The 25,349-nt window shown below is 50.6% G+C and overlaps 1 long non-coding RNA gene across 2 annotated transcripts in view; it reads right to left on the reverse strand.

The window, feature by feature from the left end:
• The window catches only part of LOC135189430 (uncharacterized), a 79,780-nt gene that overhangs the window by 19,211 nt on the left and 35,220 nt on the right, over positions 1-25,349 (reverse strand). The gene's annotated exons all lie outside the window — the stretch shown is intronic.

Below are 25,349 nucleotides of genomic sequence, written 5' to 3' on the forward strand. Positions count from 1 at the left end.
TGTCTGTTTTTGTGCCTGAGACACTGCACCTGGGTGAGCTTAATCCCAAGCACAACTCCAGGCTGGGTGGGGAATGGCTGAGAGCAGCCCTGAGGAAAAGGACCTGGGGGTCTGGGCTGATGAAAAAGCTCAAGAGGAGCCTGCAGTGTGAGTGCAGCCCAGACACAACCCTGTGCTGGGCTGCAGCAAGAGCAGTGTGGGCAGCAGGGCAAGGGAGGGGATTCTGCCCCTTGGCTCTGTTCTCCTCAGACCCCACTTGCAGTCCTGGGTGCAGTTCTGCAGCCCCCAACACAAGAACATGGAACTGTTGGAGCCAGTCCAGAGGAGGCCACCAAGATGCTCAGAGGGCTGCAGCAGCTCTGCTGTGAGGACAGGCTGAGAGATTTGGGGCTCTGCAGCCTGGAGGAGAGAAGGCTTCCAGGAGATCTTGGAGTGGCCTTTCAGTATCTGAAGGGGGCTACAGGAGGGCTGGGGAGGGACTATTGACAAGGTCTGGTGATGACAGGATGAGGAGGAATGGGTTTGAACTGGCAGAGGGGAGACTGAAAGTGGCTGTTAGGAAGAAGTTGTTTGCAGTGAGGGTGGTGAGACACTGGCACAGGTTGCCCAGGGAGGTTGTGGAGGACAGCAGCACAGAATGGGATCTTCTGTGCTCCACAACCTCCCTGGAGGTGTTCAGGACCAGGCTGGATGAGGCCTTGAGTGACCTGTTCTAGTGGGAGGTGTCCCTGCCTATGGCAGGGGGTTGGAACTGGCTGAGCTTTGAGCTCCCTTCCAACCTAAACCCTTCTGTGTTTCTATGGTTATTCACTGAGCAGATCTTCGCTCTCTTGACTTCATCAGATCTGAGAGGAAGTAAAAACAACAAGCTAAAAACAGCCCTAGCTTCTTCCTGCCACAGAGGCTCAAAAGCTGGTTCTCAGATCACACTGAAGCTCACAGAAAGTAAATAATGATCTTGTGGGATGTTGAACACCCACAAGTGGCTGCCCTGCAGGAATTATGGCTTCTCATGATTGCCCCTTTAAAGATGACAAAGCTTTGCTGTAGACATGGTGTTGGGCTGGGGCCTGGCTTTTGCCCTGGGTCTTTGCCTGAGGAGAGGCATGCAGGAGTCACAGAATCACAGCAACAGGCAGGTTGGCAAAGCCCTCAGGAGCACCAAGTCCAACTTAGAGCCCTACTCTACAAGATCCACCTGAAACCATAGCCCTAAACACCACATCCAAACCACCCTTAAACACATCCAGGGGTGGGTGAGTCCAGCACCTCCCTGGGCAGCTCATTCCAGTCCCTGACCACTCTTTCTGTGAAAAAGCTTTTCCTAATGTCCAGTCTGACCCTCCCCAGCCTCAGCTTGAGGCCATTCCCCCTTCTTCTGTCTCCAGTTACCTGTGAGCAGAGCCCAGCAGCAGCCTCTACACAGCAATGAGGTCTCCCCTCAGCCTCCTCTGTTTCACACTACCCATCCCCAGCTCCCTCAGTCTCTCCTCATCAGATTTATTCTCCAGGCTCTTCCCCAGCTTTGTTGCCCTTCTCTGGACCCCCTCCAGCACCTCCACATCTCTCCTGTATTGCAGTGCCCAGAACTGAACACAACACTCAAGGTGTGGCCTCACCAGAGCTGAGTCCAAGGGGACAATCCCCTCCCTGCTCCTGCTGGACACAGCATTTATAATCCAAGCCAGGTTGCCCTTGGCCTTCTTGGCCACTTGGGCACACTGCTGGGCTCACACTCAGCTGCCTGGGCACACAGCTGCCTGGGCACACTGCTGGGCACACACTCAGCTGCCTGGGCACACTCTCAGCTGCCTGGGCACACTGCTGGGCTCACACTCAGCTGCCTGGGCACACACTCAGCTGCCTGGGCACACTGCTGGGCTCACCCTCAGCTGCCTGGGCACACTGCTGGGCTCACCCTCAGCTCCTGTCTGTTATAATCCCCAGCTCCCTTTCTGCCAGCAGCTCTCCAGCCACATTGCCCCAGGCCTGTAGCACTGCTTGGGGCTGTTGTGACCCAAGTGCAGGAGCTGGCATTTGGCCTTGTTGAGACTCATCCCATTAATGCTGCCCCCTGGATCCAGCCCACCCAAGCCCCTCTGAAGAGCCTCCCTACCCTCATTCAAACTGTTTGGCCGCTCTGTGCTTTTGTGTTGCTTCCAAGTCCTCATCACCTCCTGCCTTTGGCTCTCCCCACGCCTGTGGTTGAGGAAAACCTCAGCCACAGCCTGTGGGTAACTAAATCACAATTAGCCACCCCCGTGGCAGCAGGGAGGGGGCTAAACCTGAGCAGTCAATACTTCATTACTCATCTCCAGTCGTTTGGCTGAGGTAGTGCAAAGCCTCCTTTTCAAAACCCAATCATTAAAACCTTGTCAGAGGCTGCTGCTGCTTCTGGGGGAGGAAACATATAGATAGATATATATATATATAATCATCATCAGGACTTCTCCAGACTGAAAACTGTTTAGGGCATTGCTCTCATCCATCACTTCAGGTGGCTCCATAAGTCTCTCCTTACAATTGCAAGTCATCCTCTCTCAGCACACAGGGAGACAGGGAGGCAGAAAAGCTGCTTGCTGGTAAATAAATCAAAGCAAGAGAATTGGGAGAAGGAAACAACACAAAGCTGCCTCTGCTAGGGCAGCAGAGATGTATGGGAGAGGTTCACTGGTGCCACTTGCCAGGCTAGGAATGGGTGGATCTTTTGCATACATCTTGCTGGGTTGACTTAAGTAAGTCTTGACAACTCTTCTTTCCCTGGGGACTAGACTTAAAAGTATTGTTTAGAAATCTAATATATGGTTTATTTACTCAATTTGTGCTGAGCACTACAGTTCCTTCAGGCCAGCTTCAGCAGTCCATTACTCCATTAATTCTCCATTACTGAAATTAGTGCTGTAATTGGAAGGAGGGAGGATGATGGGGAAGGGGACACTTTTTAAAGGAGCAGGTCCTGCTTAATCCCATCATGGAAGAAAGCATTAGAAGGAAGTCAGCTGCTGCCCACCCCCACTCCCTGGGCCTTCCCTTAGGGAAAGGGGTAGGGAAGAGAAGCTTCCCTCTGGTGGATGCCTGTCTCCAGGGATCCCTGACTGCAGCCTTTGAATGCATCAAAAAGAAAGGTGGGGACAGGCTTTTTAGTAGGGCCTGTTGGAACAGGACAAGGGGTGCAGGTTTTAAGGTGAAAGAGGGGAGACTCAGACTGAGTGGGGGAATTTTGTTTACACTGAGAGGGGTGAAACACTGACCCAGGTTGCCCAGAGAAGTGACAGAAGCCTCATCCCTGGAAACATTCCAGTTGAGGTTGGATAGGGCTCCAAGCAACCTGATCTAGTTGGGGTGGACTAGAAGACCTTTGCAAGCCAAAAGCATCCTGTGATACCGTGCATCACAGAAAGGAAAAGGGGAGGGAGGGGTCAAGGAAAAAGAGAGGGAGGGGGCAAGGAAAAGAAGAGGAGAGGGAGGGGGCAAGGAAAAGAAGAGGAGAGGGAGGGGGCAAGGAAAAGAAGAGGAGAGGGAGGGGGCAAGGAAAAGAAAAGAAAAAGAAAAAGAAAAAGAAAAAGAAAAAGAAAAAGAAAAAGAAAAAGAAAAAGAAAAAGAAAAAGAAAAAGAAAAAGAAAAAGAAAAAGAAAAAGAAAAAGAAAAAGAAAAAGAAAAAGAAAAAGAGAAAAAGAAAAAGAAAAAGAAAAAGAAAAAGAAAAAGAAAAAGAAAAAGAAAAAGAAAAAGAAAAAGAAAAAGAAAAAGAAAAAGAAAAAGAAAAAGAAAAAGAAAAAGAAAAAGAAAAAGAAAAAGAAAAAGAGAAAAGGAGAGGGAGGGGGAAAAGAAATGAAGAAGGGGGAGGAAGGGAAGGGAAGGAAAAGAGGAGAGAAGGGAAGGGAAGGAGAAAGGAAAGGGGAAAGGAAAATGAGAGGGAGGGGGAAAGGAAAGGAAAAGAAGAAGGAGGAGGAAGGAAAAGAAGAGGGGAGGGAAGGGAAAGGAAAGGAAAAGGGAAAGGGAAAGGAAAATGGAAAGGGAAAGGGAAAGGGAGAAGCAGCCCCTGGAGAAATGAGGGTCTCTCACAAGAGTGGTCTCTTCTCTGTGCCAAGAAAACAAGAAATCCACCTAAATGTAAGTGAGCCTGGTGACAGAAGAAATAAAGCAAAGCTTGCCTCTTCCTTGTGTGTGGAGGACAGGGGGGGGCCTTCATGGGCTAAAGGGACGACTCTGCTCCAGGCGGCTTGCCCTCAAACCTCTCCCAGGCTGAGCCACACGGGCAGAGTCCTTCCTTTCCTTGCCCCAAACCCGAGCTGCAGGTGACAGTTAAGGATGCAAAGGAGAGCCACATGAGGAGGAAGAAGCAAGTCAGCTCTGGGAGCCTCTTGGGAGAGCCAAGGCACCCCAGTGTCCTGGCCTGCTATGTCTTTGAGCATCCAGCAGTGTCTTGGAGACCACTGGATCTCTGGTGGCCGCCAGGCACCCGGTCCCTGCTGCTGGCATCAGTGCACCAGGATGCTAAATACAGTATCACAGTATCCCAGTATCATCAAGGTTGGAAGAGACCTCACAGATCATCAAGTCCAACCCTTTACCACAGAGCTCAAGGCCAGACCATGGCACCAAGTGCCACGTCCAGTCCTGCCTTGAACAGCCCCAGGGACGGCGACTCCACCACCTCCCCGGGCAGCCCATTCCAGTGTCCAATGACTCTCTCAGGGAAGAACTTTCTCCTCACCTCCAGCCTAAATCTCCCCTGGCACAGCTTGAGGCTGTGTCCTCTTGTTCTGGTGCTGGCCACCTGAGAGAAGAGAGCAACCTCCTCCTGGCCACAACCACCCCTCAGGTAGTTGTAGACAGCAATAAGGTCACCCCTGAGCCTCCTCTTCTCCAGGCTAACCAATCCCAGCTCCCTCAGCCTCTCCTCGTAGGGCTGTGCTCAAGGCCTCTCCCCAGCCTCGTTGCCCTTCTCTGGACACGCTCAAGCATCTCAATGTCCCTCCTAAACTGGGGGGCCCAGAACTGAACACAGTACTCAAGGTGAGGTCTAACCAGTTGGTGAATGGCAGAGAAAGGAGGTTTCTTTGGAAAGGGGCAGGTGGGCAACTCCTCGGGGTGGAAAGTGACACTGCAAGGATAACAAAGCCTCCATTCTCCACCTCTCCAACTTTCTGGGTTTCTCAAGAAGGGCTTCAAGAGAAGAGGGGGGAAAAAAAAGAAGAGAGAAAAGTGGGAGGGAACAGGTGAGGGCCCCCTCAAGAATCAAATCCCAATTAACACACCATCAGTGATGAACAGCACATTCTACAGGGTCGATTAAAAGACTCCTCCCTATTGATCCTTGCAGCTAATCATTGTCCCAGCCCTGCTTCAGGAGTGCAGACACAAACCAGCCAGCGAAATCCACTGAGGCTCCTGACGATCAATAGGTCAGGCTCCCGCAGAGGCATTATGCAGAAGGCATCTCCACTGACTCACTGCCAGCCCCAGGCCTCCAGCGGGTCCCTGACACCCTTCTGCTCTCTGCTGGGGTGGTTCACACAAGGCCAGGGCTTGCTCTGTGTGTGCTTCTCTTGTCAGAGGCCAGAGCAGTAGCACAGCACTCAGCCGCAGGCATGGCGCTCGCCTCCAGCTCAGCATGGCAGCCTGGCAGCTGGGGAGTCAGGCACAGAGTGGCCAGCAGGGCTAGAGAGGTTCTTCTGCCTCTCTTCTCTTCCCTAGTGAAAGCACACCTGGAATACTCTGCTTTGGGTTCCCCACTTCAAGAGAGACAGGGACCTGCTGGAGAGAGGCCAGCAGAGAGCTAAGAAGATGAGTGGGGGACTTGAGCATCTCCACCAAGGGGAGAGACTGAGAGCCCTGAGGCTGGTTAATCTGGAGAGGAGAAGGCTGAGAGGGGACCTGATGGATGTGTACAAATACCTGAGGGCTGGGTGGTGAAGTGGCTGGGGCCAAGCTCTCTTGGATGGTCAGCAGTAATAAGACAAGGAGCAATGGACACAAACTGGAACAAAGGTTTCAGAAGCTCAGAAGATGTCAGGGGTTGGAAGGGACCCAAAGAGATCATCAAATCCAAACCCCCTGCCAGAGCAGGACGATACAATCTAGCTCAGGTCACAGAGGAATGCATCAAACAGGCCTTGAAAGCCTCCAGAGACTCAACAAGAGGAGAAACTTCAGTACAGTGAAGGTAACAGAGCCCTGGAGCAGGTTGCCCAGAGAGGTTGTGGAGTCTCCCTCTCTGGAGACTTTCAACCCCCACCTGGATGTGCTCCTATGTGAGCTACGCTGGGGGATCCTGCCTTGGCAGGGGGGGTGGATTTGATGATCTCTGGAGGTCCCTTCCAACCTCTTAGGTTCTGTGACACTGTGGCCTGGAGGCAGCAGACACTCTGCCACGCCAGCCCTGCAGTTCTCATTCACCAAACCCAAAGTGAGGAGCTGTAATTTCACAGATGGGAGCAATTCATTAGCTGGGACAAAGATGTGGTGGCTCTAATCAAGGGGGACTGGGGAGCTTTTGATGCAAATGGCCATTTGCAGCTGCCTCTTGCCAGGTCACTGCAAGGCACTGCACTGTGAGATGGAAAAAATCAACCTCTGTATTAATTTGATAGCCTGCAACAAAGTGTGGCAGCAGTGCCAGGCAATATTTCTGGGCCTTGCCATGTGCCCAGGGGATCTGCCAGGTCTGGATTTTACAGCACAGGATAACAAGAGGATTGCTCAAATCACCTGGACAACTGCTGTTTGTGTGACTGCAACCAAGGAGGTGGAACTGAAATCTCTTTGACCTGGATGCTGCCTGGGACTGAGAAATCAGAGGTGGGAAAGGCAGGATTGAAAAACAAACCTAAAAGCTTTGTCGTGTTTTAATGGGTCATCATCTCAGCTTGAATGCCCTGTGCAAGGCTGGTGGTACACACTGCAGCCAAGGCTGTGGACAGCAGCTGCAACACAGGAGGTGAACCTCAACGTGAGGAGAAACTTCATTACTGGGAGGGTGACAGAGCACTGGCACAGGCTGCCCAGAGAAGGTGTGGAGTCTCCTCCTCTGGAGACTTTCAGTGCCAAGCTGGATGCAATCCTGTGTACTGATGGCTGAAAAGCAACACAGGCTGGGAGGTGATCTGCTGGAGAGCAGTCCTGTGGAGAGGGACCTGGGAGTGCTGGGGGAGAACATCCATGGCACAGCAATGTGCCCTGGGGGCCAAGAAAGCCAAAGGGATCCTGGGGGGCATTAAGAAGCAGATCAAAAGAGGTTTTCCTTCTACTCTGCTCTGCCCTGGTGAGACCCCATGTTGAGTATTGCCCTCAGTTTGGGGCTCCCCAGTTGAAGAGGGACAGGGATCTGCTGGAGAGAGTCCAGCAGAAGGCAACAAGGATGATGAGGGGGCCTGGAGCATTGCCTGGTGAGGAGAGGCTGAGGGACCTAAGGCTGCTTAGTCTACAGAAGAGAAGACTGAGAGGGGATTGAATCAATGTCTATAAAGATCTGAGGGCTGGGGGTCAGGGGGACAGGCTCTGCTCACTGCTCCCTGGGATAGGACAAGGAGCAATGGATGGAAGCTGCAGCACAGGAGGTTCCAGCTCAACACAAGGGGGAACTTCTTGACTGTGAGGGTCTCAGAGCCCTGGCACAGGCTGCCCAGAGAGGTTGTGGAGTCTCCTTCTCTGGAGCCTTTCAAGGCCTGTCTGGATGTGTTCCTGTGTGCCCTGAGCTAGATTGGATGGTCCTGCCCTGGCAGGAGGGTTGGACTCAAAGGTCTCTTTGGGTCCTTTCCAACCCCTCACATCCTGTGAGCCTGTGACAGGAGCTAGCAATGTGTGCTCCCAGCCCAGAAAGCCAACCCCATCCTGGGCTGCACCAAAAGCTGCATCTCTAGCTGATGGAAGGAGATTCTTCCCCTCTAATCCCACCTGCAGTGCTCTGTCCAAGTTTGGAGTCCTCAGCAGAGCAAATGCAACCTCTCTGGCTACAAATTCATGTCTCAGTCAGCTTCCTGAGGAGCTCCTTCAGAGTGTGTTCTGGCAAAGCTTTGCTAGGGCTGGGACCTTCACAGCTCCTCTCCACAGAGCTCACTGGTCAGCTACTCCTAAAGAGCTCCATGCTGAGCCCTCTCCCCTTTCTACCTGCTTTCACAGAACCTGCAGGGACAAGCTACCTTTGAGACCTTTTCCACCTGGGCTCTCACTCAACCTGTCATCTCCAGAAGCCAGGGTTAGGGTGAGCAGGGGCAGCCAGAGCACGACCACTTCATCCTTGCTTCCTAGAGAAACAGTGGACCAAAATCCCTAATGGGTGAGTAGAAGGGACATGAAATGCCCAAACACAACATGAAAACAAAGGTGTTTTAAGAAGGAGGAAAAGAGCTCTCAAGCATTTTGCATTCAAGGTTCAGACTCCTGAACTCCAGACAGCTTAAACCAAGAGAATCTGAGCTAACACCCCTGGAGTTCTATCCCACAGCTCTCCTGTCTGCTCGCTCACAGCTCTTGCCTCTCCATCTCAGGTGTTCCCTTGCGCTGGAATTCCAGGGGCTCTGGATGCTCCTGTGCCAAGGGTGTGCTGAGAGCTGCAGCAAGCAGGATTGGTACAGGCAGGCTGTGCAATTGGAGCAGCCACAGCCAGCAGGGGCAGTAGGCAGGTGACAGATCTTAGAAACATTTAGGTTGGAAGAAATACTTAAGATCAAGTCCAATGATTGACACAACACTGCTAGGTCACCACTAACCCACATCCCTGAGAACCACAACTGCATCTTTTAAATCCCTCCAAAGGGATCCACCACTTGCCTGGGCAGCCTGTCCCAGAGTTGACAACACTTTTGGTGGAGAAATCTATTCTAATATCCAACCTAAACCTCCTCTGGCACAACTTCAGACTTCCTCTTGCCTTACTGCTTGTTACTTGAGAGAAGAGACCAACTTCCACCTCACAACCTCCCTTCAGGTAGCTGCTGAGAGCTGTCAGGTCTCCCCTGAGCCTCTTTTTCCCCCCAAGGCTGAACAACCCCAGTTCTCTCAGCAGCTCCTTGTGCTCTAGACCCTTCACCAGCTTTGTTGCCCTTCTTTGGGCACAAATTCCCAGCAGCAGGTTACCAAGGCTTGGGTTCCCCCCCCCCTTGCTTCCCAGCTCTTGAAGGGAGCAGAAGGGTGAGGGGGGGGTGGTGAAAAAAGGAAAGGAGGAAGAGAGGCTGTGGTGGGAGGAAGGGCAGGAGGGAGTTATGCTCACAGCTGAAAACAGACCCCGGCTGCTGGTAATGTGAGAGGGCTGCAGCAGGCGCCAAATGGATAAGGCTGTAGACAGCGGGGCCAGAGCACTGATACTTGCCAGTACCTGCAGATAGCAGGCAAGTAACTGGCACATGTTAAGGAACAAAAAGAGAGAAGGGGGAAAAGGCAAAAGGAGAAGGGGGAAAGGCAAAAAAGAGAAGGGGGAAAGGCAAAAAAGAGAAGGGGAAAAATAAAAAAGGTGAAAAGGAAAAATAAAAAAGGTGAAAAAGGAAAAATAAAAAAGGTGAAAAAGGAAAAAAAAAAAAGGTGAAAAAGGAAAAATAAAAAAGGTGAAAAAGGAAAAAGAGAAGGGGAAAAGGAAAAAGAGAAGGGGAAAGGGAAAAAGAGAAGGGGAAAGGGAAAAAGAGAAGGGGAAAGGGAAAAAGAGAAGGGGAAAAGGAAAAAAAGAGAAGGGGAAAGGGAAAAAGGGAAGGGGAAAAGGAAAAAAGCAAACGGAAAAGGGAAAAAGAGAAGAGGAAAAGGAGAAAAGAGGAGGGGAAAATGGAAAAAGAGAAAGGGAAAAGGAAAAAAGAGAAGGGGAAAAAGAAAAAGAGAAAGGGAAAAGGAAAAAAGAGAAGGGGAAAAAGAAAAAGAGAAGGGGAAAAGGAAAAAAGAGAAGGGGAAAATTAAAAAAAGAAGGGGAAAAGGAAAAAAAGAGAAGGAAAAGGGAAAAAGAGAAGGGGAAAAGGAAAAAAAGAGAAGGGGAAAAGGAAAAAAAGAGAAGGGGAAAAGGAAAAAAAGAGAAGGGGAAAAGGAAAAAAAGAGAAGGGGAAAAGGAAAAAAGAGAAGGGGAAAAGGAAAAAGAGAAGGGGAAAAGGAAAAAAGAGAAGTGGAAAAGGAAAAAAAAGAGAAGGGGAAAAGGAAAAAAAGATAATGGGAAAAGGAAAAAAAGAGAAGGGGAAAAGGAAAAAAAGAGAAGGGGAAAAGGAAAAAAAGAGAAGGGGAAAAGGAAAAAAAGAGAAGGGGAAAAGGAAAAAAAGACAAGGGGAAAAGGAAAAAAAGACAAGGGGAAAAGGAAAAAAAGAGAAGGGGAAAAGGAAAAAAAGAGAAGGGGAAAAGGAAAAAAAGACAAGGGGACAAGGAAAAAAAAGAGAAGGAAAAGGGAAAAAGAGAGCCAAAGGCTTGTGGGGGGAAGACAAGTAGAAAAAAAGAGAAGTTAGATGTCCCTATTTTCTAAACGTGTCTGGCAGGAGCCCCTGCAAGGAATTTAATCAGCAGGAGTTGTTTAAACTGGGCTTTGAAAACAAGCCCTGTGCTGCTAGTAATGAACTTCATATCATCTGCAACTCCTGTTTGCTGACGACATTCAATTTGTTAATTCTGCAGCTGGTGATAGGGGGCAGATAGCAAAGTGACGATTGTTTGCCGACGGCCCAACCCCTGCTCACAGCGCGCTAATTAATCCTTTTAGGAGCCACCAGCAGATCCAGCTCAAGTGTGGGGAGGGGAGGGAAGGGAGGAGGAGGAAGAGAGATGGGTTTTTTCCATGCCTGCCCTGGGCTGCTTTGGTGGAAAGGAGATGCAAGGGCACACCTGGCTGCTTGGTCACAGAATCACAGAAAGACCCAGGCTGGAAAAGCCCCTCAGGATCATCAAGTCCAACCTAGAACCCAAGGCACCCAACCAGCAGGGGAAAGGCACTGTGAGGAACTGTTACATCACACAGCCCTTTACTACAGCTTGCAGCCAGAGTCACACTCTCTGCCAGGCCAAGCAGCTCAACTTGGAATGGGCAGCTTAAGGTGAGGAGGAGAGGTTGTAGTTATTTGTTGTTTGATGCAAAAGTCTTCAGGGTGGGGGAAGAATAAAGCATCACACAGGGATCATAGAGACATCCAGGATGAAATAAAGCATCACACAGGGATCATAGAGACATCCAGGATGAAATAAAGCATCACACAGGGATCATAGAGACATCCAGGTTGGGTGAAATAAAGCATCACACAGGAATCACAGAGACATCCAGGTTGGGTGAAATAAAGCATCACACAGGGATCATAGAGACATCCAGGTTGGGTGAAATAAAGCATCACACAGGGATCACAGAGACATCCAGGATGAAATAAAGCATCACACAGGGATCATAGAGACATCCAGGTTGGGTGAAATAAAGCATCACACAGGAATCACAGCAACATGCAGGTTGGCAAAGCTCCTCAGGAGCACCAAGTTCAACCTAGAACCCTACTCTACAAGATTCACCTTAAACCATAGCCCTAAGCACCACATCCAAACCACCCTTAAACACAGCCAGGGTGGGTGACTCCAGCACCTCCCTGGGCAGCTCATTCCAGTCCCTGACCACTCTCTCCAAGATAAACTTTTTCCTGATATTCAATCTAAACCTCCCCAGCCTCAGCTTGAGGCCATTCCCCCTTCTTCTGTCTCCAGTTAGCTGTGAGCAGAGCCCAGTAGAAGCCTCTCCACAATGTCCCTTCAGGTAGTTGCAGGCAGCAATGAGGTCTGCCCTCAGCCTCCTCTTCCTCAAAACACACCAAAGTGGAAGGGTACTGTGTGGAGAATGGAATTCTTTGCCCACAGGCAGGAGCAAGTGGTTGATGGTTTCCACTCTGGCAGCAGCAATGCAGGCAGGGGCAAGTGGTTGATGGTCTGCACTCTGAGCAGCAATGCAGGCAGGAGCAAGTGGTTGATGGTCTGCACTCTGAGCAGCAATGCAGGCAGGAGCAAGTGGTTGATGGTCTGCACTCTGAGCAGCAATGCAGGCAGGAGCAAGTGGTTGATGGTCTGCACTGTGCTTAGCCAGAAGCACGAAGCACTTAACGCAGAACATTATCCCCTGCTGTGTTTATGTTAAGCTTGGTCACATCTTAGCCATTTTATTCCATGTGGCTAAGGTAAGCTGTCATGCTAAAGACCTCTTGTTTATTATCCAAGTGTTAAAGTCCTTGGGTGAAAAGCAGTCTGTTTTCAGGGTGGGGGAGGGAACCCCACCATAAATCCAGCAAAGCAAGAGCCTCATTAGCTCCAATATCAAGCAGAGTATCATTTACTGCTCAACCTACTGCCAAGGCATCCTGGTATAGGCAGTTGTACCCTGCCAGCTGCCTCCCAAACCACAGCTTTCAACTTGCTCCATCACTTTGCTCACTTCAACATTCTTCAGGAGACTCCTTTGAAATCTAGACCACATTTCCTTTCATTAAATAATCACATGCCTGGCTGTAAAGCCTATTTTAAGGGAATAGTTCCAATTTTCCCAGGTGGGAAAAGGCCTTTACATCAATCCAGAATGCTTAGCACCATAAAGAGCTACTCTCACACCTTGTCACCCTGTAACACCAGCAGGAGTCATTCCCACATGTTGTCACCCTGTTCTCCCAAGGGTTTTAGTTTTCAGTCCTCATGCCTAATGTGAGGATTTTAATCAAGGAGAAAATGAATGTTCTCAAGCAGCACATCCTCTCTGAGACACACACACGAAACCCAAAGCATTTCCAGCCAGCAAACAGCTAAAAGGAGCCCAGGCAACAAGGACAGTGTTTAAGCAATTAGCATTTCACACCTAGAAGATGTCAAGTTTGCTGCTGATACCAAGCTGTGTGCTGCAGCAGCCAGGCTGGAGGGCAGGAATCCATCCAGAGGGACGTGGACAGGCTGCAGAGGTGGGCACAAGCCAAGCTCAGGAGGTTCAACAAGAACAAGGGCAAGGTCCTGCTGCTGGGTCGAGGCAGTGCCCAGCACAAATCCAGGCTGGGCAGTGAGTGGCTGGAGAGCAGCCCTGAGGAGAGGGACTTGGGGGTGCTGGTGGAGGAGAAGCTCAACATGAGCCAGCAGTGTGCACTTGCAGCCCAGAAAGCCAAGCAGAGCCTGGGCTGCAGCAGCAGCAGTGTGGCCAGCAGGGCCAAGGAGGGGATTCTCCCTCTCTACTCTGATCTGCTGAGATCCCAGTTCTGGAGCCCCTGGGACAAGAGGGCTGTGGAGATGCTGGAGAGTGTCCAGAGCAGGGCCAGGAGGATGCTGAGAGGGCTGCAGCAGCTCTGCTGTGAGCACAGAGTGAAAGAGTTGGGGCTGTGCAGGCTGGAGCAGAGGAGGCTCCCAGGTGACCTTCTCGTGGCCTTCCAGCATCTGAAGGGGGCTACAAAAAAGCTGGGGAGGGACTTTTTAGGGTGTCAGGGAGTGCCAGGAGTGGGGGAATGGAGCAAAGCTGAAGGTGGGGAGAGTGAGGCTGGAGGTGAGGAGGAAGTTGTTGAGCATGAGAGTGGTGAGAGGCTGGAATGGGTTGCCCAGGGAGGTGGTTGAGGCCCCATGGCTGGAGGTGTTTAAGGCCAGGCTGGCTGAGGCTGTGTGCAGCCTGCTCTAGGCTAGGGTGTCCCTGGGCATGGCAGGGGGGTTGGAACTGGCTGCTCCTTCTGGTCCCTTCCAATCCTGACTGATTCTGTGATTCTATGTCAAAATCCTGATTATCCTTCCAGAGCTGCCTGAAAATCTAAAGCTGGAGGTACACATCCAGAGGACTGGATTGCACTGTGAGGGTAGGGAGGACACCTGTAAGAGAGTGCTCACAAACTGCCCCTCATCTTCTGTGCTTCTATGAATGCACAGTGAGGGTAGGGAGGTCATCTGGATGAGTGTGCTCACAACCTGGCCCTCATCTTCCCCAGGCCTCTGGAGCTCTATGGATAGGGTGTAGGTGGTCCACAGGGATGAATAAAGGAATGAAACAAAGCACACAAACATTTGTGCTGTTTATCAGGACAAATTCCAAGGCAATGAGATGTAGCTGACATGAGGAGCAGCGTCCTGAGAGAACCAATGGGAGTTCCATTCATGGGTCCATTAGATAAAGCAGGCTGTGCTGCAACTTAGGAAGAAAAGCTTTCCAAATCCCCTGATTTGTTCTGCAGAGTGAAATGGCAGAGCCTCCACCAGGCAGAAAAGTGGCAAAAAGGCCTTCAGATGCCTGGGTTGTCGAGGCTTCTGCTGGGAGTGCAATGCACAAGAGTCAGATTGTGCTATTAGAGTTATTCAGCAGACAAGAGTTATCTTGGGCAACTTACTGGGTGCAGTTCTGGAGCCCCCAGCACAAGCAGGACATGGAACTGTTGGAGCCAATCCAGAGGAGGCCACCAAGATGCTCAGAGGGCTGCAGCAGCTCTGCTCTGAGGACAGGCTGAGAGAGTTGGGGCTCTGCAGGCTGGAGAAGAGAAGGCTTCCAGGAGACCTTGGAATGGCCTTTCAGTGTCTGAAGGGGGCTACAGGAGGGCTGGGGATGGACTATTGACAAGGTCTGGTAATGACAGGACAAGGAGGAATGGGATTAAACTGGCAGAGGAGAGATTGAAAGTGGCTGTTAGGAAGAAGTTGTTTGCAGTGAGGGTGGTGAGACACTGGCACAGACTGCCCAGGGAGGCTGTGGAGCACAGAATCACCCAATGTGATCAAAGATCACTGTGTTCAGGACCAGGTTGGAGTGACCTGTTCTAGTGGGAGGTGTCCCTGACTATGGCAGGGGGTTGGAACTGGATGAGCTTTGAAGTCACTTCCAACCTAAACCATTCTATGATTTGGACCAATCTTATCCTCCTGCATTTGGAGCCCAGATCTTGTGATGAATCATTTCATTCAAACTACCCAACAGGACAAGGCAGAGAAGTAGATGCTGGTCTCTTCTCACAGGTGAATTGGTGATAGAACAAAAGGGAATGGCCTCAGACTTCTCAAGGAGGAAGTTCATTCCCACAAAGGTAGTGGAACACTGGAACAGGCTGCCCAGGGAGGTAGTTGAGACCCAAGCCTTGGAGATACTCAAGGTGAGACTTGACAGGGCTGTGAGCTACCTGATCTAGTGAAGGATGTCCCTGCTGACTGCAGGGGACTTGCACTAGATGACCTTTGGAGGTCCCTTCCAACCCAAACCATTCTATGCTTCTGTTTACAGAGATCAGTTTCCAACCTGGGAGCAGAACAATACCCACACTGAGCAGTGAAAAGTGGGAGAAAGCAACAGAGAAACAGCTGAGAGGAAAAAAAAACCCCACTGCCACTGTGCTGCACCATGAGCACAAGATAATTGCCCTTCTATAACATTTGAGCTGTGTCCCCCAGGCTCACAAAGGGACAGTGACCAATGCACCAGGAGGCCTAATTCTCTCGCCCAGCAAGTGCCAATGCACTTTGCATTAGCACTTTTGAATGAGCAGACCCCAAGCCCCAGCACCAAAGGGGCTGAGGGGGGGTGGTGTGAAAAACCTGCAGGATAGGCTTTTGTCACAGCCTGACAGATAACTTGCCCTGAAACCCAAAGAGAGTTACATCATCCAGAACCTGATATCCCTTGTTGTAGCTCAGCAGCCAAAGGAATGAGTTGCTACTCACAGGTTATGTCCATGAGCCTTAAAAAAAGCTATTTGCTTTGAAACAGAACTCTGCTGCCCACTCTGCTCCCTAAATCCACCTAAAATGTAGTTTGTTCAGCTCCATCTGCAGCAACATAGCTTGGGGTGACCTCATTGCTGTCTACAACTACCTGAAGGGAGGTTGTAGCCAGGTGGGGTTGGGCAGAACAAGGGGACACAGTCTCAAGCTGTGCCAGGGCAGGTCTAGGCTGGATGTTAGGAGGAAGTTGTTGCCAGAGAGAATGATTAGCATTGGAATGGGCTGCCCAGGGAGGTGGTGGAGTCTCTGTGCCTGGAGATGAAGCTGAGAGTCTCCTTTTCCAACCTGAATGATTCCATGGCCCAAGAGAGTCACTTTAGCTGATGGTTTCCTTTTCCAACCTGAGTGATTCCATGGCCCAAAGAGGTCACTTTAGCTGAGAGTCTCCTTTTCCAACCTGAGTGATTCCATGGCCCAAGAGGGTCACTTTAGCTGATGGTTTCCTTTTCCAACCTGAGTGATTCCATGGCCCAAGAGGGTCACTTTAGCTGATGGTTTCCTTTTCCAACCTGAGTGATTCCATGGCCCAAGAGGGTCACTTTAGCTGATGGTTTCCTTTTCCAACCTGTGTGATTCCATGGCCCAAGAGGGTCACTTTAGCTGCTTGCCATTTCCCAGTCAAGGAATGCATCACGCCAGATAAACCAGCGGGGGGTTCCCATACAGACAACAGTCTGCACTCAAAGTGGTAACTGCTCCCAGGAAAACATCTTGATTTCCTACTACAAATCCCTGGCTCTCAGAATTCTGTTCTGCACTGCACATTTCATATTTGTGGCCTGCAGTCATAGGCAAATTGTCCTCCAACTGTTAATTCAGCAGGACCACAAGCTGGGAGTTGCTGCTCAACACAATTGGAGCAAAACTTTCATTCTTCTTCCCCCTACCTACTGTGGATTAATGTTAAACCAAACTTTCTCTTCTACAAAATGCCACATTTGCTTGGTGCCCTTCAACACCCACTGATTCCTTCTCTCTTTTTCCCATCCAGACCTCTTCTACCAGAAGCTTAATGTGCCTCAGGGGCACTAACCTAAAAAGGCAATGTGAATCAAACAGATCATAGAATCAAGCAGGTTGGAAGAGAGCTCCAAGCTCAGACAGCACAACCTAGCACCCAGCCCTGCCCAATCAACCAGACCATGGCACTAAGTGCCCCAGCCAGCCTTGGCTGCAACACCTCCAGCCACAGCCACTCCACCACCTCCCTGGGCAGCCCATTCCAATGCCAATCACTCTCTCTGACAACAACTTCCTCCTAACATCCAGCCTAGACCTGCCCTGGCACAGCTTGAGACTCTGTCCCCTCGTTCTGTTGCTGGGTGCCTGGCAGAAGAGCCCCCAGCTCCCTCAGCCTCTCCTCACAGGGCTGTGCTCCAGGACCTTCCCCAGCCTTGCTGCCCTTCTCCAAACACCTTTCAGTACCTCAACATCTCTTTTGAATTGAGGAGCGCACAACTGGACACAGCACTCAAGGTGTGGCCTGAGCAGTGCTGAGCACAGGGGCAGAAGAACCTCCCTTGTCCTGCTGCCCACACTGCTCCTGAGCCAGCCCAGGATGCCATTGGCTCTGCTGCCCACCTGGGCACACTGCTGCCTCATCTTCAGCTCCTATCTACCAGTACCCCCAGCTCCCTTTCTTCCTGGCTGTTCTCCGGGCACTCTGTCCCCAAAATTTGCCTATGCAGCTCCTTCCACCATTTTTCACCCTCCCCTCTCAGCAGACAGTGAGCAGAGGAAAGGCTTCCACCACAATCTTAGTTCAGGTTTAGCATGAAGAAAAATCCTTGCTCCTTTCTTGTGGAAGCCCTCAGTAATCATATTAATCCAGGCTCCTTATTGCTGGTTAATGGAATTCTTTTAATATTGACCCAAGTTTCTAGAGAAACAGATTTGCATTGATCTGGTGATGTATAGAGCTCAAGTAAGTCTATCTATGTGTAAGCAAATTAAAAACCTTAAGCCTATACAGCCAAACTGTATAATCCCATGCTGAAAAATTGATCCTCTGATACTCTCCTGGGGACCTTTTGGGGTTGGGTTGGGTTTTTTTTTTTCTTTTATGTAGAGACACCTTCAATTTCTTGGGCAGAAAATAAGATCAGCATAATATTAGAGAGAGGGAAGGGGATAACATCTTTCACACTCAACCAAATCCAGTTCAAACTGTAAGGAATGTAAGAAACTACAGAGCTCTGTTTGGTGTCTTCTCCATCTGATGTTTTCCCAAGTCTCCCTCTTGCTGCCTTAACATTTTCAGTACACATTAAAACAAGAAGCAGTCCCCTGAAAAGGTAAATGATGCTTCCAGTTTGGTGATTGAGCTTTGTATGTTCAAGCAAAGCCTGGATGAGGCACTTAGTGCCATGGTCTAGTTGACTGGCTAGGGCTGGGGGATAGGTTGGACTGGATGATCTTGGAGGTCTCTTCCAACCTGCTTGATTCTATGATTCTATGATTCTGGGTCTGCTTTTCCAAGTGGTATTCTTTCTTCTACAGCATGGTAATGTAAGCAATGCTTCTGCCATCAAACACAGAGTGAGGGATAGATGGAGCAGCAAACAGTGAGCCCTTCATCAGCTCTGAAAGTAGTAACACCTGAATGCTCTTCAAATGTTTCGTAGCTGCTTCCCTGTCCTCAGCCCCTCCCATTCCCCACCACAGAGTTTTGGAAGGAACTCTTTTGGGAGGGGTTCCTGGGATGGTTTCTGATGACAAGCAAGATTTCTTGTGGTGCTTAGGGCTATGGTTTAAGGTGAATGTCATAGAGCAGGGTTCTAGGTTGGACTTGGCGCTCCTGAGGGGCTTTGCCAACCTGGAGGTGTTTAAGGGTGGTTTGGATGTGGTGCTTGGGGCTATGGTTTAAGGTGAATGTTATAGAGCAGGGTTCTAGGTTGGACTTGGTGCTCCTGAGGGGCTTTGCTAACCTGGAGGTGTTTAAGGGTGGTTTGGATGTGGTGCCTGGGGCTATGGTTTAAGGTGAATGTTATAGAGCAGGGTTCTAGGTTGGACTTGGTGCTCCTGAGGGGCTTTGCCAACCTGGCTGTGTCTGTGATTCTGTGAGGAGTCTTTGTGATTAGAAGGTGTGATTGGGTAACACAGCACTGCTAATTCAGCAGCTGGAATGACTGTCCAACTGTCTTGCCACAACATCACCTCTCCTTGCCCCAACTCTGAGATATTCAAAGCAAGAAGGTGCCAACAGCCTTGCTGGGATGGCAGCTGTCATCAGATTCACCACTTCTGTGCTACCTCATTAACACATGCACATCTCTCTGCCTAGGTGCTCATCAGTTTTGAGCACTCAGTGAGCAGATGAAACACAGAAACCTGACCAAAACACACATAAGAAAAGCCCCAACCAAACCAGTGGTCATGTTGGCCAAGCTTGTGCAGCACTGCAGAGAGGATGGAGCATGAGCAGTGTCTCAGCAATATCTTGGAGCACTGGAACAGGCTGCCCAAAGAGGTTGTGGAGTCTCCTCTTGAGAGGTTCAAAGAAAACCTGGATGTGCTCCTGTGTGGCCTGCCCTGGGTGACCCTGCTCTGGCAGGATGGACTTAGAATCACAGAATCAGTCAGGGTCAGAAGGGACCACAAGGATCAGCCAGTTCCAACCCCTCTGCCATGGGCAGGGACACCTCACATTAGATCAGGCATCATTAAGCCTGGCCTTAAACACCTCCAGGGATGAGGTTTCCATCACCTCCCTGGGCGAGCTGTGCCAGGCTCTCACCACTCTCATGGTGAAGAACTTCTTCCTAACATCCACTCTGAATCAACTCACTTCCAGCTTTGTTCCATTCCCCCCAGTCCTATCCCTACCTGACAGCCTAAAAAGTGCCTCCCCAGCTTTCTTGTAGCCCCCTTCAGATACTGACAGGCCACAATAAGGTCACCTGGGAGCCTTCTCCCCTCCAGACTGCACAGCTCCAACTCCCTCAGTCTCTCCTCACAGCAGAGCCACTCCAGCCCTCTGCTCATCTTCATGGCTCTTCTCTGGACACTTTCCAGCACATCCATGGCCCTCAACATCTTCAACTAGAGCTCAGAGCCCTGTCCAACCTGGCCTTTTATGTTTCCAGGTATGAGGCATCCATCACCTCGCTGGGCAACCTGGGCCAGTGTTTCACCACCCTCAGTGTAAAGAAGTTCTTCCTTATCTCTAGTCTAACTCTGCCCTCTTTCAGTTTAAAACCATTGCCTCTCACTTTCTGCTAAGGGTAGGTGTCACCTGCTATGGTTACCTCCAGGATCAGGGCAGTGTAGGACAACCTGTCCTAAGAATAAAGGCTGAGTTGGGGTTGTTCAGCCTGGAGAAGGTTGCAAGGAGACCTCAGGGCTGCTTTTCAGTACTTAAGAGTGGCTGTGAGAAAGATGGGGACAACCTTTAGAGCAGGGATTGTTGTAGAACAAGGTTTGAAACTGAAAGAGAGATACAGACTAGACAGAAGGAAGGAAGTTTTTAGCCTGAGGGTGGTGAAGCACTGGCCCAGGTTATCCAGAGAGGTGACAAAAGTCCCATCCTTGGAAATATCCAATGACAAAGAATCCTCCCTTTCCCCAGGTGCATGACTCCTATTGAAGGAGAAGAATGGAATGCACAGCCTGACCACTCAAGCAAGGTGAGGGAATACCCTAACTGGCTGTGAAGGACACAGACCTAACAGCCCAACCTTGGCTTTCTCCTCCAGCCCTGAGCTGAAAGGTGACCTGCAGAAAACTCAAGGAAAAAAAAAAAGCCATTAGTGCTTTGTGTCAGCTCAGAAAAACCACAACAGGGCCAGGCAGGGAGCAGAGAAAGGCTGGAGAGGAAATCAAGGAAATTCACTTTGGCAGAAACTAGCACAGCCTTTTTCTGAATGTTAACTATCTAATTTAATGAAGTCTAGAGCTCAGTGGAGACAATTGTCACTGCCAGCTTTGATGCCCATCACAGCTCCAGAATACAAACCAGCAAATGCAGCCAGCATACAGAGGGGAAAACAAAAACAAGGCAAGGAGCTGACCCCTTGCTCTTGTGATCCTTTAAGAAGAAAGATCACCTTTCAGAACTGGGGAGGGGGGAAGGAAGAAAAGTCTGCCCAGTCAGAACAAGTCAACAAGAAAAAGGAGAGCGAACTCACAGGGTGAAAGAGGATGGGATTGTAATTTCTCTTTGTCGGCCTCTGGTGCCTTCAGGGCTGTCAGAGGGAACTGCTGTGGGCTGAAAACCTTTACATGGGCTGGGAAATGAGGGAAGATGTCTGTAATCCTCACCAGGGATGCCCTTCACTCTTGCAGGCAGCTCTGCTGGGTCTTCACTGGAATTGGCTGCCTGGGGAGGTGGTGGAGTCCCCATCCCTAGAAGTGTTTAAGAAGAGGCTGTATGAGGCACTTAGTGGCATGGGTTAGTTAACTAGAAGGTGCTAGACTCGATCTTGGAAGTCTTTTCCAACCTGCTTGCCTGGCAGAAGAGCCCAACCCCACCTGGCTACAGCCTCCCTGCAGGCAGCTGCAGGCAGCAATGAGCTCTGCCCTGAGCCTCCTCTGCTGCAGGCTGCACACCCCCAGCTCCCTCAGCCTCTCCTCACAGGGCTCTGCTCCAGGCCCCTCCCCAGCTTTGCTGCCCTTCTCCAAACACCTTCCAGCACCTCAACATCTCTCTTGGAGGAGCCCAGAACTGGACACAGCACTCAAGGGGTGGCCTGAGCAGTGCTGAGCACAGGGGCAGAAGAACCTCCCTTGTCCTGCTGCCCACACTGCTCCTGAGCCAGCCCAGAATGCCATTGGCTCTGCTGCCCACCTGGGCACTGCTGCCTCATCACAAAAACTTTGGGAAGTCTGTGCAGTTCTAGGCCACTCCATTTAAGAAAGATGCTGAGGTGCTGGAAGGTGTTTGGAGAAGGGCAGCAAGGCTGGGGAGGGGACTGGAGCAGAGCCCTGTGAGGAGAGGCTGAGGGAGCTGGGGGTGTGCAGTCTGCAGAAGAGGAGGCTCAGGGCAGACCTGAGTTGATCAGAAGGTGTTAGGTTGGACTCCATGATCTTAGAGACCTTTCCCAACCTGCTTAATTCTGTGATTCTCTGTTCAGATGTTCTGCTTAGTCAAAAAAATAAACCAAGCAAGAGCCAAACTTGCCAGGCCAGCCCCTGCTGGAAGGTATCCCCCAGCAGCTATCCAAGGTGGTGCTCACCTTTCTTGGGACCCTTTTCCTCCTAAACCCCAGAACTTAGAGCTCTCTCCTTTTTATCTAGCTAATAGATTTTCTTGAATTCAACTCAAACTCTGTAGCCTCCTAATTTAAAGTGGCAGTGAGCTGCACAGATTAACTCTATGTGACAGAAAAAAGGGCATTTTCTTGACCAGTTTTACATTTATTGCCTTTTAATTTCATTAGGTGTCCTCCTGTGGCTGTTTCACAAGGCAGGGTAAAGAGGAGCACCTGCTGACCTGCTTGTGACATACATTATGTTATATACCTTTGGCATGTCACTCCTTGTTAGTGTCTTTACTCGACTAAATAGCTGGAATCTTTTTAATCTCTCCTATTATGGGATACTCTCCAACCCCTTAATCATTTGGCTTTGCCCTTTCTGAAGAGTTCTTGGGTGTTTCCAGGTGTCCATTGAAAAGCAACAGAGAAGCTGAGGATCATTCAGTCTTTAGGGAGCCTTGCACTGTTCAGGCAAGCAGGTTCCTTCTGTTGTCTATCCTCATGCAGGTTTAGCAGGCAAAGAGTGCCTCTGGGAACCATCTTTGCAGGTAGCAAGGAGGAGAGGCTAAGCTCAGCCTCAGTTACATGAATGCACTTGGGACAACACTTCAGAGCTGGTTCTACAGTCACACTTCATAGAATCCACCAGGATGGAAGAGAGCTCCAAGCTCAGCCAGCCCAACCTAGCACCCAGCCCTGGCCAAGCAACCAGACCATGGCACTAAGTGCCCCAGCCAGGCTTGGCTGCAACACCTCCAGCCACAGAGACCTCCCTGGGCAGCCCATTCCAATGCCAATCACTCTCTCTGCCAACAACTTCCTAACATCCAGCCTAGGCCTCCTCTGGCACAACTTGAGGCTGTGTCTCCTTGTTCTGATTGCCTGCCAGAAGAGCCCAACCCCACCTGACTATGGCCTCTCTGAGAGACTCTCTTTGTCTATCCTTGTGCAGATTTAGCAGGAAAACTGTGCCTCTGGGAACAATCCCTGCTGGTAGTTGCACGGAAGAGAGGCCAAGCTCAGCCTCAAATGCATGAATGCACTTGGGACAACACTTCAGAGCTGGCTCTACAGTCACAATTCATTTGCAGCTGTAGTCAAATCCATCCCACACACACCTCTAAAGCTCTGAGTGTGCTCCAGGTGACCTTATCAGACCTTCCCATCATCCTTGCTGCCAAGCTGCTTCTTAGTAACTATGGCTTGGTGATTCTGTTTCCTCCCTGAGGTGTCCCCTAGCCAGCAGCTCATGATGGGGAGTCCCAGCAGTGGGCAGGAGCAGCTCACCCAGCACTCCCAGCTCAGTTTCCTCCCAGGGATGGAAACTAGAAGAGATAAGCTCCAGTTTGCATATCTCTGAAGAGACAAAACCCAGGTTGAAAGATAGAGTATGGAGAGCATAGCACACTCCCAGAGATTCACAGAGTCACCTGCCTTGGAAGGGACCTCTAAAGCTCAAGTCCAAGCTCCTGCAGGGACATTCTGGGCCCCCCAGTTCAAGAGAGGCATAGAAGTGCTTGAGAGAGTCCAGCACAGAGCCACAAAGATGCTGAATGGAATGGAACAGCTCTGTTAGGAGCAGAGTCTGAGGGAGCTGGGGCTGTGCTGCTGGGAGGAGAGGAGACTGAGAGGTGACCTCAGCAATGGTTATAAAGATGTGCAGGTGAATGCCAGGAGGCTGGAGCCAGGCTCTGCTGGGTGATGCTCAGGGACAGGACAGGGGGCACTGGTGGAAGCTGAGGCATAGGAAGCTGCACAGGAGAAGGAATTTGTTTCCCTGTGAGGGTGACAGAGCCCTGGAACAGGCTGCCCAGGGGCGCTGTGGAGTCTCCCCCTCTGGACATACTCAGAGCCCGCCTGGATGTGCTCCTGTGTGATCTGCTCCAGGTGATGCTGCTCTGGCAGGAGGGTTGGAGTGGATGAGCTTTGGAGGTCTCTTCCAGCCCCTGCCATTCTGTGATCCTCCACTAGAGCGGGTTGCCCAGAGCCTTGTTGAGCATCACCTTAAACATCTCCAGGGACTGGGGCCTCAATCACCTCCCTGGACAACTTGTTCCAGTGCTCAACCACCTATTTCTAGCAGCCAACCTACGTCTCCTCTTCTCTAATTCCAAACCATTTCCCCTCATCCTATCACTGCAGTTCCTTGATTCCATCTGCTGCAGCCCAGGGCAACTCAAACAGCAATTTTTAGGCATTCAGGCTGAGCCTTTTCATTGACAGTTTAGTCCCAAGTGAAGCACCAAGAAGAATAAATGTACTTCTTGTGGCAAGTGGATGGCTATTCACAGTTAGCTGCCTTCGAAGCCAGCACAGCAAAGGATGCCTAATCCAGAGGATTGCTTTCTGAATGTGAGATCGACTGGGAAAGGAAGAGAAAGCCCCAGCAGAATCTCATCGATGCAGCAGCATTCCCAAAGCTGTGCAGGAAGAGAGAGCCATCTACAGGAGAAACCATTCTGGTCTGGCAAGAAAAGGGCTCCAAGGAAGCCACAGGTGATCGTGTGCAACCAGCACAAGAACAGGATCAGCCAAACACGGTTTGCAAATCACATTTAGAGTCCCTCAGCCTCCTTTATAGCTTTTAGCAAGCCAACTCCATAAGCATCCAACCAAAGCAAGAACCAAATTAGCTCCCCAGTGACTACACCACCACATCAGTTACTACAAACTGCTGCAAGGCAATTTGGGTTGGTGCACACCAACCCAGGGCACAGGCTGTGGTTTCACCCCCTCCTTATCACACCCGTTGGCTCTGTGTCTCTGTTGCTTGGGCCTGCCTGTGGCAGGGGGTTGGGACTGGATGGTCTTTGAGGTCTTTTCCAACCTAAACCATTCTGTGCTTCTATATCAGAGAGACACAAGCCAGCAAAAAAGCTGCACTGAACCTAGTTTGCTGCAGAGCTGTTAAACAACTCACTCTGCCTGCTGGATAGCAGGAAAAGACAACGTCTGGCACTGCTTAGGTACTGAGCAGTGTGGGTTCAGCTCCTTGTTGCTGACTGTACCGACCCAGAGACAGCACCTGCAGTCTCACCAGCAGCACAAGGAATGTGTCTCCCTCTCCTCTTTGCCTCATGACTGAAGCTTTCTTAACTCATTTCCCTGTTGTCCTGTCTGTCCAACAGAGAATCATAGAATCCTAGAATCAACCAGGCTGGAAGAGACTTCCAAGATCATCCAGTCCAACCTAGCACCCAGCCCTACCCAGTCAACTAGACCACGGCACTAAGTGCCTTATCCAGGCTTTGCTTGAACACCTCAAGGGATAGTGCCTCCACCACCTCCCTGGGCAGCCCATTCCAATGCCAATCACTCTTTCTGCCACCAACTTCCTCCTCACATCCAGCCTAGACCTCCCCTGGCACAACTTGAGACTGTGTCCCCTTGTTCTATTGCTGGTTGCCTGGCAGAAGAGGCCACCCTCACCTGGCTACAATGTCCCTTCAGGTAGTTGTAGGCAGCAATGAAGCCATTAAAGAGGGGAAAGGGATGGTGGGGAAGGG

Source organism: Pogoniulus pusillus, chromosome 32, assembly GCF_015220805.1.
Source record: "Pogoniulus pusillus isolate bPogPus1 chromosome 32, bPogPus1.pri, whole genome shotgun sequence".
Classification (NCBI taxonomy): Eukaryota; Metazoa; Chordata; class Aves; order Piciformes; family Lybiidae; genus Pogoniulus; species Pogoniulus pusillus.